Source organism: Oryx dammah, unplaced genomic scaffold (genome assembly GCF_014754425.2).
Source record: "Oryx dammah isolate SB20612 unplaced genomic scaffold, SCBI_Odam_1.1 HiC_scaffold_27, whole genome shotgun sequence".
Lineage (NCBI taxonomy): Eukaryota > Metazoa > Chordata > Mammalia > Artiodactyla > Bovidae > Oryx > Oryx dammah.
In genome coordinates, this window is record NW_024070211.1 from 114,341,247 (window position 1) to 114,353,976 (window position 12,730).

At 39.9% G+C, this 12,730-nt stretch overlaps 1 pseudogene; it reads left to right on the forward strand.

The window, feature by feature from the left end:
- Nucleotides 1-2,616: 2,616 nt before the first annotated feature.
- The window catches only part of LOC120854159, a 44,016-nt pseudogene continuing 33,902 nt past the window's right edge, over nucleotides 2,617-12,730 (forward strand).

Consider the following 12,730-nt stretch of genomic DNA (forward strand, 5'->3'; position numbering starts at 1 on the left):
AAAAGAATATTTCCTCTTCAACTTACATCTCTATTTTCAACTTAATTTTGCTATACTTCTGCAATAACTTCTGCGATAAGTCCTTAAATCAGGAAGGCAACAAGTCTGCTTGACTGAGGTTATATTTATATTTGTTGCCCGACTTAATGGGCAATGTTTGAAAAGTTTCGACGAAGCCACAGTTATCCAAATGCAATACATTAAACTAGCTGGGAGTCACAGATTATTTCTGGCTTAGAAAGTAATGGCCTCTTATTCTTTAAGTTTTACTATGCCTATATGTTTTCAGCTAGGACTTTCTTAGCCCAATCTTTAATAGCATTGGTTTGCATGTCAATATTTCCACTATTTGAGAATGGATTATTTACCTCATTTAAAGATGCTTGAGGATTTTCATTACTTTTGACAAAATTGATGGTAGAAGAGAGCTATTCTAATCTAGGTTTTAACAGTTTCACAAATTTGGTCTGTCTTTTCAGAAACTGCAGTTTACTCTGAAAAGCTCATGTTTTAGATTTTTCTCTGTATCAGCAGCGTGTTTGTGGCTATCGAATATACTCGATAATTGCTATTTCTGGTCCATGATGCTAGTTAGACTGTTTGTCAGTTAGGCCCTTTATCTTCCCACTTTTTAAATAGATGACTTTCAATTTAGACTATCCTTCTCTTCCTCTACTCTTATTAACATATTTTGTAAACTTTTCTGAAAGATAAACTTGTGTACGGGCAGGGTGCCTCAGGCAATTCCTATAAAATGGTTAATGTCAACACAAGTGAGAAATATCTTCGGAACATATGCTATCTCAAAATGCCACATTTATGCCAAAAACAAACACACAGTTTACCAAAGCAATCAACCAGATAAAATCCAACAAAGCAAGAACACCTGCCAAACAAAAAATGAGGTTGAAAGCATTTTTAATATTGCTGTAGTCGTAAATGTTGACAGTCTCTGACCCTAGCCTCTCTGCCAAGGAGGGTGCTCAGACCCAGAGACTCATCCAACATCACAGTGAGAATTCTAAGGGCCATATGTGGATTTTGTGTTAACCAACTATGAAAACGTGGTATCCCACAAAGTGACAAGTGTGGACAGCTGAGAGACAAAGGACCAAGCAGCCTCCTGCCGTGTTTGCTCACTCATTCCGTCACTTAAAAGTGTATGGAGTTCTTACTATGTATCAGATACTACGCCAGGTGCTGGGGAAAGAACTGACAACGAGACAAAACTTCAGTCCTCAAGAGCCTTACTTTCTGTTTTTCTAACACTGAGTCAAATTTCACCTCTTAGAACCATCTTCAGACATATAGATATTCATTCCTCTTTTCATAGATTCCAGGCTTGATAGGTCTAGCTCCTCTAAATAAGCTCCCTACTTCTGCTTGAAATGTTTATCAGAATATTGATATTTCCACTTTATTGTACCTTGTATCTCCCCTTAAAATTGAGAAAGCTTATCTGCAAAAAATCCCTTAAGTCTAACAATTCATTTATAAATTATTTTGCATAATGCAAAAGCCTGCGTGGAAGGCGCAAAGGCTTGGTAGTGTGAGTTCAGGCAGGGGAGAGGAAAATTAGGGGTAGGAGGGTGTAGGGGCCCTGTGGGGTGTGCCAAGGTTGGTGAGTGTAGTGAACTGCATCTGAGAAGAGGATCATAAAGGGGAGCTGGGAGACCGGCAGGAAATGGAACTTCAGTTGCATGGTTCAAAAGGTTTTTAATGAAAGGGCTACTTACAGAGACAGGGATGGCAAAAGGGGAAGCAATAAAGGATGCCCATGCCCGCAGACACCAGCAATAGAAGGAAGTCATCGTCTCCTGTCACAGCAGAGAGGACATGGAGCCACGAGAGTAAGAGGCCACTCGGCAGGAGCTACGATACTGGAGGGCGCAGCCACTGTCGACTAGAGCGGCTCAGAGTAGGGAGGGAGATGGGAGGAGATACGCCCTCTAACCTGCTGCAGGAGCCGCTGATTGGCCACAACCAACCAGAAGACAACTAGCCGGGAAACCAGAGTGATACAGTCCAGGAAGCCAGCTTCCCACAGAACTGGGTGAGCAGGGGAGAGAGGGGATTTGAGGCGGGGTAAATGAAGAATGACATGCAAAGAGGAAAACCAACTTCAAACACACGTGAAAGCATAAAATAGAACATAGCTCCCAATCCCCTCATAACCCAGCTTTAATAATTGTTAGTATTTTATATGTGGGGGAATGGAATATAGGCACACCTTATTTTATTGCACTTTGCTTTATTGTGTTTCGTGTATACTGCATTTTTACAAATTGAAGCTTTGTGGTAATCCTGTGTTGAGCAAGTCTATCAGCACCATTTTTTCCAAAAGCATTTGCTTATTTCCTGTTTCCATGTCACATTTTGGTAATTCTTGCAAAGTTTTTAGTTATTATCATATTTGTTACGATGATCTGTGATCAGTGATCCTTACTGTAACTATTATATGTTTTGGGGCATCACGAGCCACGCCTGTGTAAGATGAATAGTGTGTGATGTGACTGCTCCTGCAACCAGCTGTTCCTCATCTCTCTCCCTCTCCTCTGGCTCCTCTATTCCCTGAGGTACAACAATATTGAAATTAGGCCAATTAATAATTCTACAATGGCTTCTAAGTGTTTAAGTGAAAGGAAGAGCTGCAAGTTTTTTACTTCTGATCAAAAGTTAGAAATGATTAAGCTTAGTGAGGAAGGCATGTCAAAAGGTGAGACAGGCCAAAAGCTAGACCTCTTGTGCCAGTTAGCCAAGTTCTGAATGCAAAAAAAGAAAAGTTCTGGAAGGAAATTAAAAATGCTACTCCAGTGAACACATGAATAAGTGAAACAGCCTTATTTAGGCTAAAAGCCTGACTAGATCAGCCACAACTTACCTTAAGCCAAAGCCTGATCCAGAGCAAGGCCCTAATTCTCTTCTCTTCTATGAAGGCTGAGAGAGGTGAGGAAGCTGCAGAAGAGAAGTCTGAAGCTACCAGAGGTTGGTTCACGAGGTTTAAGGAAAGAAGTCATCTCTATAACATCAAAGTGCAAGGTGAAGCAGCCAGTGCTGATGTAGAAGCTTCAGCAAGTTATCCAGAAGATCTGGCTGAGATAACTAATGAAGGTGGCTTGGCTTAGACAAAACAGCCTTGGAAAAAGATGCCATCTAGGACACTCAGAGAGGAGAAGTCATTGCCTGGCTTCAAAGCTTCAAAGGACAGACCGACTCTCTTGTTAGGGGTTAATGCAGATGGTAACTTTAAAAGTCAAAGCCAAAGCTCATTTACCATTCTGAAAATCTTAGGCCCTTAAGAACTATGCTAGACCTACTCTGCCTGTACTTTGTAAATGGAACAACAAAACTTGGATCATATCACATCAGTTTACAACATAGTTTACTGAATATTTTAAGCCTACGATTGAGACCTACTGCTCAGAAAAAAAGATGCCTTTCAAAATATTACTTCTCATTGACGATGCACCTGTTCAAAGAGCCCTGATGGAGATGTACAATGAGATTAATGTTATTTTTATGCCTGCTAATACAACATCCATTTTGAATCCATGGATAAAAGAGTAGTTTTGACTTTCCAGTTTTATTATTTAAAACCTATATTTTGTAAGGCTATAGATGCCTTAGAAATTCCTTTGTTAGACCTGGGCAAAGTCAACTGAAAATCTTATGGAAAAGAGTCACCATTCTAGACGCCATTAAGAACTATCAGAATTCGTGGGAAGAGGCCAAAATAAATAGTAACATGAAGCTGGCTACGATCTTCATGGCTGACTTTGAAGGGCTCAAGACTTCAGTGGAAGAAGTAATTGCAGATGTAATAGAAGTAGCAAAAGAACCAGAGTTAGAAGTGAAATCTCAAGACGTGAGTGAACTGCTGCAATCCCATGATAAAACTTTAATGGATGAGAAGTTACTTTTTATGGATGAGCAAAGAAAATGGTTTCTTGAGATTGAGTCAACTCCTGGTGAAGGTGCTGTGAAGGTTGTTGAGATGATAGCACACAATTTCTAATATTACATAAACTTCGGTGATAAAGCAGGGTTTGAGACGATTGGCTCCAATTCTGAAAGAATTTCTACTCTGGGTAAAATGATATCCAACAACATTGTATGCTATAGGAAAATCATTTGTGAAAGGAAGAATTAATTGATTCACAAACTTCACTGTTGTCTTCATTTTAAGAAATGGCCATAGCCATTCCCACCTTCAGCAACCACCATCCTGATCAGTCAGCAGCCACCAACATCAAGGCAAGACCCTCCACCAGCAAAAGGATTATAACTCACTGAACTTTCAGATGATGGTAAGCATTTTTTAGTGATAAAGTATTTTTAAATTAAGGTATGTACATTGTGTTTTCAGACATAATGCTATTGCCATTTAACAGCCTACAGTCTAGTGGAAACATAACTTTTATATGCATTGGGAAACCAAAAAGTCGTGTGATTCACTTTATTGCAACATTTGCTCTATTACACTGGTCTGGAACCAAACTCTCAATATCTCAAAGGTCTGCTTGTATACTTTACACTGCATTGTTCAAAAGAATCCAATTCCCTATATGAAACCTCTTATGGATTGAAAAACAGAGCAGTTTCTGCTTGTTACACTGAATCTTATTGAAAGCCATGTTCGAACTAGTTATCCTCTTTCTATTTGAAGAAGTTGGAAAGCTAAAAGCTGTATATTTCTTAGGCTGCTTTGCAGCTAGGATTCTGGATGTGAATTCCACTCTACCTTTAAAGTGCACTTCCATGGCATTTGGAAGTTAGGCTTTAGGTGGCAGCTGTCTCCTTCCTACTGTGGAGGAAGCAAGTTCTGCCAGATGCAAGTGCTGGCAGTTGTTAGATTGCGTGCTCCACTGTGGGGACACCATCTTCTTGGGAGAGGAGAGCTGGCAGCAGGGGCAGTGGTGGAAGCTGGGACATCTTCAAATTCCAGTGATAGCATTAGGACCTGTGTCTAGTCTAGCAGCAGCCTCCTGACTTTTACTCCCTGAACCTTTCCATTGTTTAAAACAACCCAATTCCCTTGTCCCTTGAGAGATTGTATTAAATCTCTCACTGACTGAAAAACTTGCAGCAGCTTGTCTGTTGTACCAAATTCCAACCCTTATAGTAGCAGTTTCCTTAGGGAAGTTAATTCAGTCCTAAAGAAGCATGCAAACTCAGAATTTACGTGAAAAAAGATGGAGGTTTGTTGAAACCCAAGAAGCATTCCGTGATCTTGAAATGTAAAGAAAAGGTGATGGGAGAATTAATTTCCAAATGATTAGGCCATATTGATTAATAAAATTCTCGCAGGGCCCCTCAGAAAAGGTATGTTCTGGAGATAAGAATAGACCAGGTGCAGGAGAGCAAGAGTGGAACCCTTGGCTGAGGCTCAAGGAATGTGGTTTGGAGAATATCAATAGGGTGCTCGGTAGTGAGGGTTGCTAAGTTGGATAGATTCCATGTAACATTACTGAAGGCATTACCTTGCCCACCTGAATCAATGATGAAAGTCATGGGATGAAAGTGTTTGCACTGCACTGTTAACAACGTGGATATGCTAAGGCTAGTGTGACTGAGACACTCAAGAACCTTAAACTCATCTAGAGTGAAATGACCCATATGATGGAGGGCCCCAAGCGCAGTCTCCATAACTACCCTGTGTCAAGTTGAGGCAGGACTCAGTTTTTCCTTGAAATCACTGTAAAAAAATTTATTTGCAATAAAGCATTCATGAACAATGAAGATTTTACTGATGGTTTCATAGGAGAGACTGAAGATGTGACTTACATGGCAGACACTAGAGCACTTCATTAGAACAAAGCTGCTTTACACTTTTCTCTTTCCCTAGGTCTTTCACTTGGCCACGGGGCATAAAACTGACTTCTCCTTTACTTTCTAGATGCAAGTTAGAGTCTTAGCAAGTCTACCATAGATACCGGTGGACACCTCTGGAGGTGGACAGAGGAGGGTTGGGGCAGTGATGACAGAAGTAGGTTCCTGACATGAGATCAATCACCTCCTCTAACTTCTTTTATATATGTAAGTAGATTTACAGGGTCACATCAAGACCTTTGTGAGTTTTTCTCTCCAGCTGTGAACCGAGATAATAGCACTTCAGTCTTATCTCTCTGATCGCCATTCTTTTCAGACTGTGTTAGTCGCTAGTTGTGTCTGACTCTTTGTAAACCCATGGACTGTAGCTCACTAGGTGCCTCTGTCCGGGGATTCTCCAGGCAAGAATACTTGAGTGAGTAGCCATTTCCTTCTTCAGAGGATCTTCCCGACCCAGGGATTGAACCTGTGTCTCCTGCACTGCAGGCAGATTTTTTTTACTGTCTAAGAGGTAAAGCGTCTGCCAACTATGTGGGAAACCCGTGTTCGATCCCTGGGTTGGGAAGATCTCTTGGAGAAGGAAATGGCAACCCACTCCAGTACTCTTGCCTGGAAAATTCCATGGATGGAGGAGCCTGGAAGACTACAGTCCATGGGGTCACAAAGAGTCGGACACGACTGAGCGACTTCAATGTCAATGTCAATGTTAAGCCACCAGGGAAGAACTCTTTTCAGATTATCAGGAAACAATTTCCTGTTTCCTGACAATAAGTGCATAATGGCAGTTGCCTTAAAAAAAAAAAACAACACCAAAAAACTGCTTCAGTGGTTTTTGTAGGTGAGAAATTATACTGAGGCTTCAGATCTGTAAGTCCTGGAGACTCTCAGTTCACCCTATCAGCAGCCACGGGCAATAGCTTCCTACATAATTGCCACATAAGTGCTTCAATAATATAGTTTAAAGTGTCTGCTAAAAATGGAATTACATAAGCAATATAGTATTTCTCCATTTATAAGTTTATGCCATGCTTTAACTTGTATTTTCTCACTTAATTCACTCAGCACACCTTAAGATAAGTATTATTAGCCATATTTAACAGCTGAAGAATCGGGCTGAGAGAGGTTAATTTATTTGTCTGGGCCATAGAGCTAATACTTAAACAGAGTCAATCACAGGTCTGAGTTAAAAGTGTGTATGTATATATGTGTGCTGTTGGGGGCCAAGGAAGGGACAGAGGAATCACAGTCCCTTCCAGCACTCTTCAATAATGATTTCTTTTTTCAATAGCCCAAACTGCAGGGAAAATGTTAGTTTTCATCATAGTTGAGACTATGATGAAAAGACATAATATGGGACAGGGAAACAATATGATGAAATACGTAGAGAAAGTAATCCATTGTAAGTAATAATCACTTTACCATAACTGTTAGTTATTATACAATTAGTGTTATATGCAATATTGAAGACAATTAGAAAACACAGATTAAGAAAATGGAAACATTATGTTTTCACTAACCAGAGATTATCCCATTTCCACCTCAATCCACATATTAATACTTCCAGGGCAGTGTATGTATTTACATATACATATGTACTTTAACAGAAGGAGATAATATTGTATACATTGTTAACTGAAAGGAGCTGGTTACAAAACAATTTCCATATTTCTTCAACAACAAATTTGCTTGCTGGTTCCCCCACCAATGTCTGTGACATCTCCTCCTCTGCTAGGCCTGCCTCCAAGCTCGCTTTCTTCCTTGTAGTGGTAGAATCTGTCTATGTTCTTTTCACAATAGCATCTTATCTCTGAGTAAAAGGTTTCATTTCTTCTTCGAAGTATAAACGTGAAAGGCCGTGGGATTTAAACAAGAATTTAGAATTACATTAAATATCATAAATTCTTTATCTGAAGTCCAAATTGTGTACACGCACACACACATGCGTGTGCATGTACTGCGTGTTAACAAGATGGGGATAAATGACAAATGTGTGGTCTGGTATTAGGATTCTGCCTCTCTCTGTATGGTTTCTGAAATTACAATTCTGTTCAGTGGCAATTAATATGAGAAATGATGACTTAGTGCCCCCACCCAAGATCTGACATTATTACCTCTGGATTGTTACCTAAAAGAGATTCATCTATATCAGCATTATTTGAAAGTAGGGGTAAGAATAATTCCCATAAACAACAACATCCCACTACTTTCTTTTACCAGTCTCTGAAAGGTTGAGCTAAGTCTTGTTGTATGGGACAAGTTTCTCTCTGGAAGGTGAAGGCAAGGTAGCATCACCACTGGTCTTTCTGATATTCTACTTTATACACTGTCTTTCTTCCTGGAACATAGAACCCTGCTTTGTTAGGCTTTATTGGTGGAAAAATTATCTCTAAAATTTGTTGTTGATGGGAAAAATGTGCTATGGAAAATTTTTTTCACGTTAAAAGTCGTAGCACATATACTACCTGAGGATTATCAGGCTTAATAAATGGTGTGCTTATGCACAGTAATTGACAGTTGATACTCTTTATTATATTTTCAAAGATATAACTACTGATCTTTTTTTTTAACTATGTATGAAGCCTGTTAACTAGTCTTACAATTTTTTCTTGGAGTCTTCCTATTTTATCGCATTCTGATTCTTTATAAATTAATAAAGATAACAACAGGGAGAAGATTAGACCTAAGTATTGGGGGTTTCCCAATGAGTAAACTGATATATGTGCAGTTGGCCAGAGAAGGCAATAAATGTTATAAGTAAAAGAAAAAGAACATGTGCAAGGTCTAGACGAGGGGCTTGACCTTGGCTCCTCTGCCTCCAAGGTCAGGGCTCTTTGCCCCAATATGCAGTGATTCGCTGTTGTCAGTTCTCTAAGTCTGTGGCTACAAATGAGTGCTTGGTAATGATGAAAAGTGTTGAAATATGTCCTTGAGGGTGATTGTGAAACTGCCTTCCACAGGTTGTAAAGACTGGGTATCTTTTTTAGAGCAGGACTAGTTTGAGGTCTGGACTCATGTTGGGGTGTGGTGGACAGGAGGGGCTGAGGATCACGATATTTATCTCTGTCCTTTCCAAATATTACAACCTGTTAAATGTGACACAAAACTCAGCCAGTGAGAAATCTGTTTCCTCAATGGGGGCTGAACAGATACAATCTTCCTTCCCCTCCAAGAAAAGAAACCACACACTTTAGGGAGTAGGTAACATTTTACAAGTAAAGATGTAGCTGAAAAGGAACACCTACAAGCTAAAAGATCAAATGATTTTGATGGTTGTTTCTCTTTGACAAAGTTCACAAGGAGCTAAGAAGCCACAGAATAAGAGAACTGAAAAAGCGACTCCAATCTAGACAAATGTGGGTTGTTTAGTATTTACTTCTGTCAGTACATTAATCATGTCTTCTTATATTTCACGCTAAAGTTATACTAAAAAAAAAGCCCTAATGATAACATTGATGCATTGTCCTTCCTTGTGAGTATAAAGACTTAATTTGATGAATAGAAGTTAAGAAAATGTTTAATCTTCCATTATTGTATAATGATTGAGATTCATCATCTGTTCTACAATAATAATAATTTATCATGGATGAGCATGCTTATAAAATTATGGAGGCATATGACAGAAATTGGCTTCTTTTTCCTAATTCACAAATGTTGACCTTACCCTCTTTTAACTGACCTATGCTTTTATCTTTAAGATTATTCATTATATTTCAGATTTCCCCCACCCACACCTTTCAATGTTCTCATTAATTCTTCTTGGAGGGACTGGAAAATAGAAGAGGACAGAGACTTGTCAACATCTCAAGCAATAAATTTTCTCATTTCTCTTTAGCAGCCCTGGAGCAATTTATCTATTTCCTTTATTTCCCATTTAGTGTCCTTGGAGGTTTTATAAAGAACGTTTGAAAGCTGGTTTTCTATCTAGCTAACCTTGATCTGATGTTTTGAATTAGGAATAAAGTTTTTGGAGTTGGGGCTGCCTACAGAGAAGATGTGAGTGTATAGTTGAGGTAAGTCAGGGTAGTACATTGGGTTTTCATTATGCAATATATTCTTCAAGTTCCCATTTTAACCTTGAGAGAGCACAGAGAGATTGAGACAGTGGACAATCCTGCAGAACTATTTTGGCAACTTTGTTGTCTCTACAGAGAGGGAGTTCTTTCCTTGAGCTTAAGTAGGAAGCAAGAGATGGAAAGGCATGATAGAGTTAACAGTGATCTGAGTGGAAGAACAAATAGTCCCTTAGGGAAATCACCAATGAAGTTAGATGCAGAGGTGTTGGGACATCCCTGGGGAGAGAGGAAATACCTGGAAGGAATGAGATCTGTTGGCAGAGGAGTGATTCTGTCTGGACATTGATGATTTAATTTAACTTGGAAAAAAAGTTTCAGTTCTATGAACAAGTGGATCTGAGGTCAGAAAGAACTTCCTGGGCGGAGGAGGGGGGAAATGCTTTTCCTGAAAACCAAGCTACTCCAGGATTGGGGGAATGCTTTTCCTGAAAACCAAGCTACTCCCGGATTGGATAATGAAAGGTATCAATGGTCATAAAGAAGTTTATATGGCAGCATAATTCGAGGAAAAGGCCAGCTGACCTGCCTGCAAGCTAAGTTATGAGAGCCATAAAAGAGAGCATATGTGCCCCAAATCCAAGGAATTAAAAAAATTCAAATGCACAAAATGTCCAGGTGATTAAAAAAATCCTGTATCCATGTGCCTTTCGTGGTAATATTTCCTATATTTGTTTCAGATCTCTTTTTTAAGTCATACAGATAGTTAAAACCTCTTTCTGGTCCTTTTTGATTAGGTTCCCCTATACAGAGATACCATTCTTGTGAAATCAGTGTCCATTCTTCCTTCCTGTGTTTTTGTCCTCTTATTGGGTGTGCACATACCTGGAGAGAGTCTTCACTTCCACATAAATGATATCATGCTGTACACACACCCTCAGAAACTTGCCCCCCCCTTTTTTTTTACTCAGCATTGTTCTCAACATTTATTCATGTTGAAATATACAGCTCAATTTATTTAAACTGCTGTATAGTATATTGTATGAATATATCATGACTTATTTGTCCATCTCCCTATTGATGAATTAGGTTGTTTCCAGTATCTGGCTGTTAAAGCCAATCCACAGTGAACATATTTCTGCATGTCTTCTTGGGCATTTATGTAAGATTCTTTCCTAAGTTGTATCTGTTAGTAGTGTAATATGTGAATCATAAGGTATGTAAATTCTGAGCTTTCTAGATATTGCCAAATTGCTCTCCAAAATGTTTCAGCTGCCTTTTACTCTTAAACAGCAGCCCATTTCCATTTTGTTACATCCCCTACTTTTAAACTTTTTCTGTCAATTGATGTAGTTTTCTGAAATTTTTAATATCATAAGATGCCTGAATGGCCTCTCAAGGTCCTTTTAGGTCTGAAAGTGAAACTAAAAGTTGCTCAGTTGTGTCCGCTTCTTTGCGACCCCATGGATTATACAGCTCATGGAATTCTCCAGGCCAGAATACTGGAGTAGGTAGCCTTTCCCTTCTCCAGGGGATCTTCCCAACCCAGGGATCGAATCCAGGTCTCCCACATTGCAGGTGGCTTCTTTACCAGCTGAGCCACAAGGGAAGCCCAACAATACTGGAGTGGGTAGCCTATCCCTTCTCCAGCAGATCTTCCTGACCCAGGAATTGAATCGGGGTCTCCTGCATTGCAGGCAGATTCTTTACCAACTGAGCTATCAGGGAAACCCCTCTTTTAGGTCTAAAAATTATTTATTCCCAACACAGAATTATATCCCACTATGACTCTTCTTGATGAAATTGCTGTTTTATTAGTGATTAACTTATATTGTTGCCTAGTACTGTGCCCATCTCAGACTTCTCAGTGCTGATATTCTTGAAATTCCTGCTGTTACAAAAGTAAGAAATTATCATTGCCAAATTTTAAGGCCAGGTACACTCAGGGAATTTACAGTACAGTAAGTATGAAGAACCCCTGCCACATGGGCCAAGAAATAGGTACACCATCTAGTGCAAGACAAAACATATTTTTCATGGGGTCCCTGGGCTGTTGTGAGAGGACTCAGGGGGAGTTAAGGAGCAGCCACATTTTCTTTACTTTCTGGGAATATAGTGGGCTCTGGCAGCCTGCTCTTCTGGCCCTGAATCTAGTGATCTTACCCATCACTACAGGACAAAAAGGGGATTTCAAGGGTTTTACAGACTTGGAACAGACCCCAAACCTACTAACTTACCACACGAATGCAACGATTTCTGAACTCATTCCTCCCAGGATGGGAGGCTGGTGCTCTGTGAAGTGACATCCGAAAGAAAGACAAGCCTTTAATGAACCATAACAAATGTGAGAAAAGATGGCGAACTTGACAAACCAGACCTGAGGTTAAACCAACACATTTATTTTACAAACAGCGAGCAAACTCCTGTTTTGCAACTAGAAACAATCTGTTTGGACTGACTAATTATGGCACCCCACTCCAGTACTCTTGCCTGGAAAATTCCATGGACGGAGGAGCCTGGTAGGCTGCAGTCCATGGGATCGCGAAGAGTCAGACACGACTGAGCAACTTCACTTTCACTTTTCACTTTCATGCATTGGAGAAGGAAACGGCAACCCACTCCAGTGTTCTTACCTGGAGAACCCCAGGGACGGGGGAGCCTGGTGGGCTGCCATCTATGGGGTCGCACAGAGTCGGACACGACTGAAGTGACTTAGCAGCAGCAGCAGCAGCAGTGAAAATGAGTAAAATGGTGTGGCTGGAAAAACTCTTAGAAGTAGATGAACTATCTTACAGTGATTCATTGAAAAGAGAAACAGAGGGCACATTTTCTCCAAGTAGCCTCACTTTTTAACACCTTTCTAGCTCAGCTCAGTTAAGAACTAGGAACGT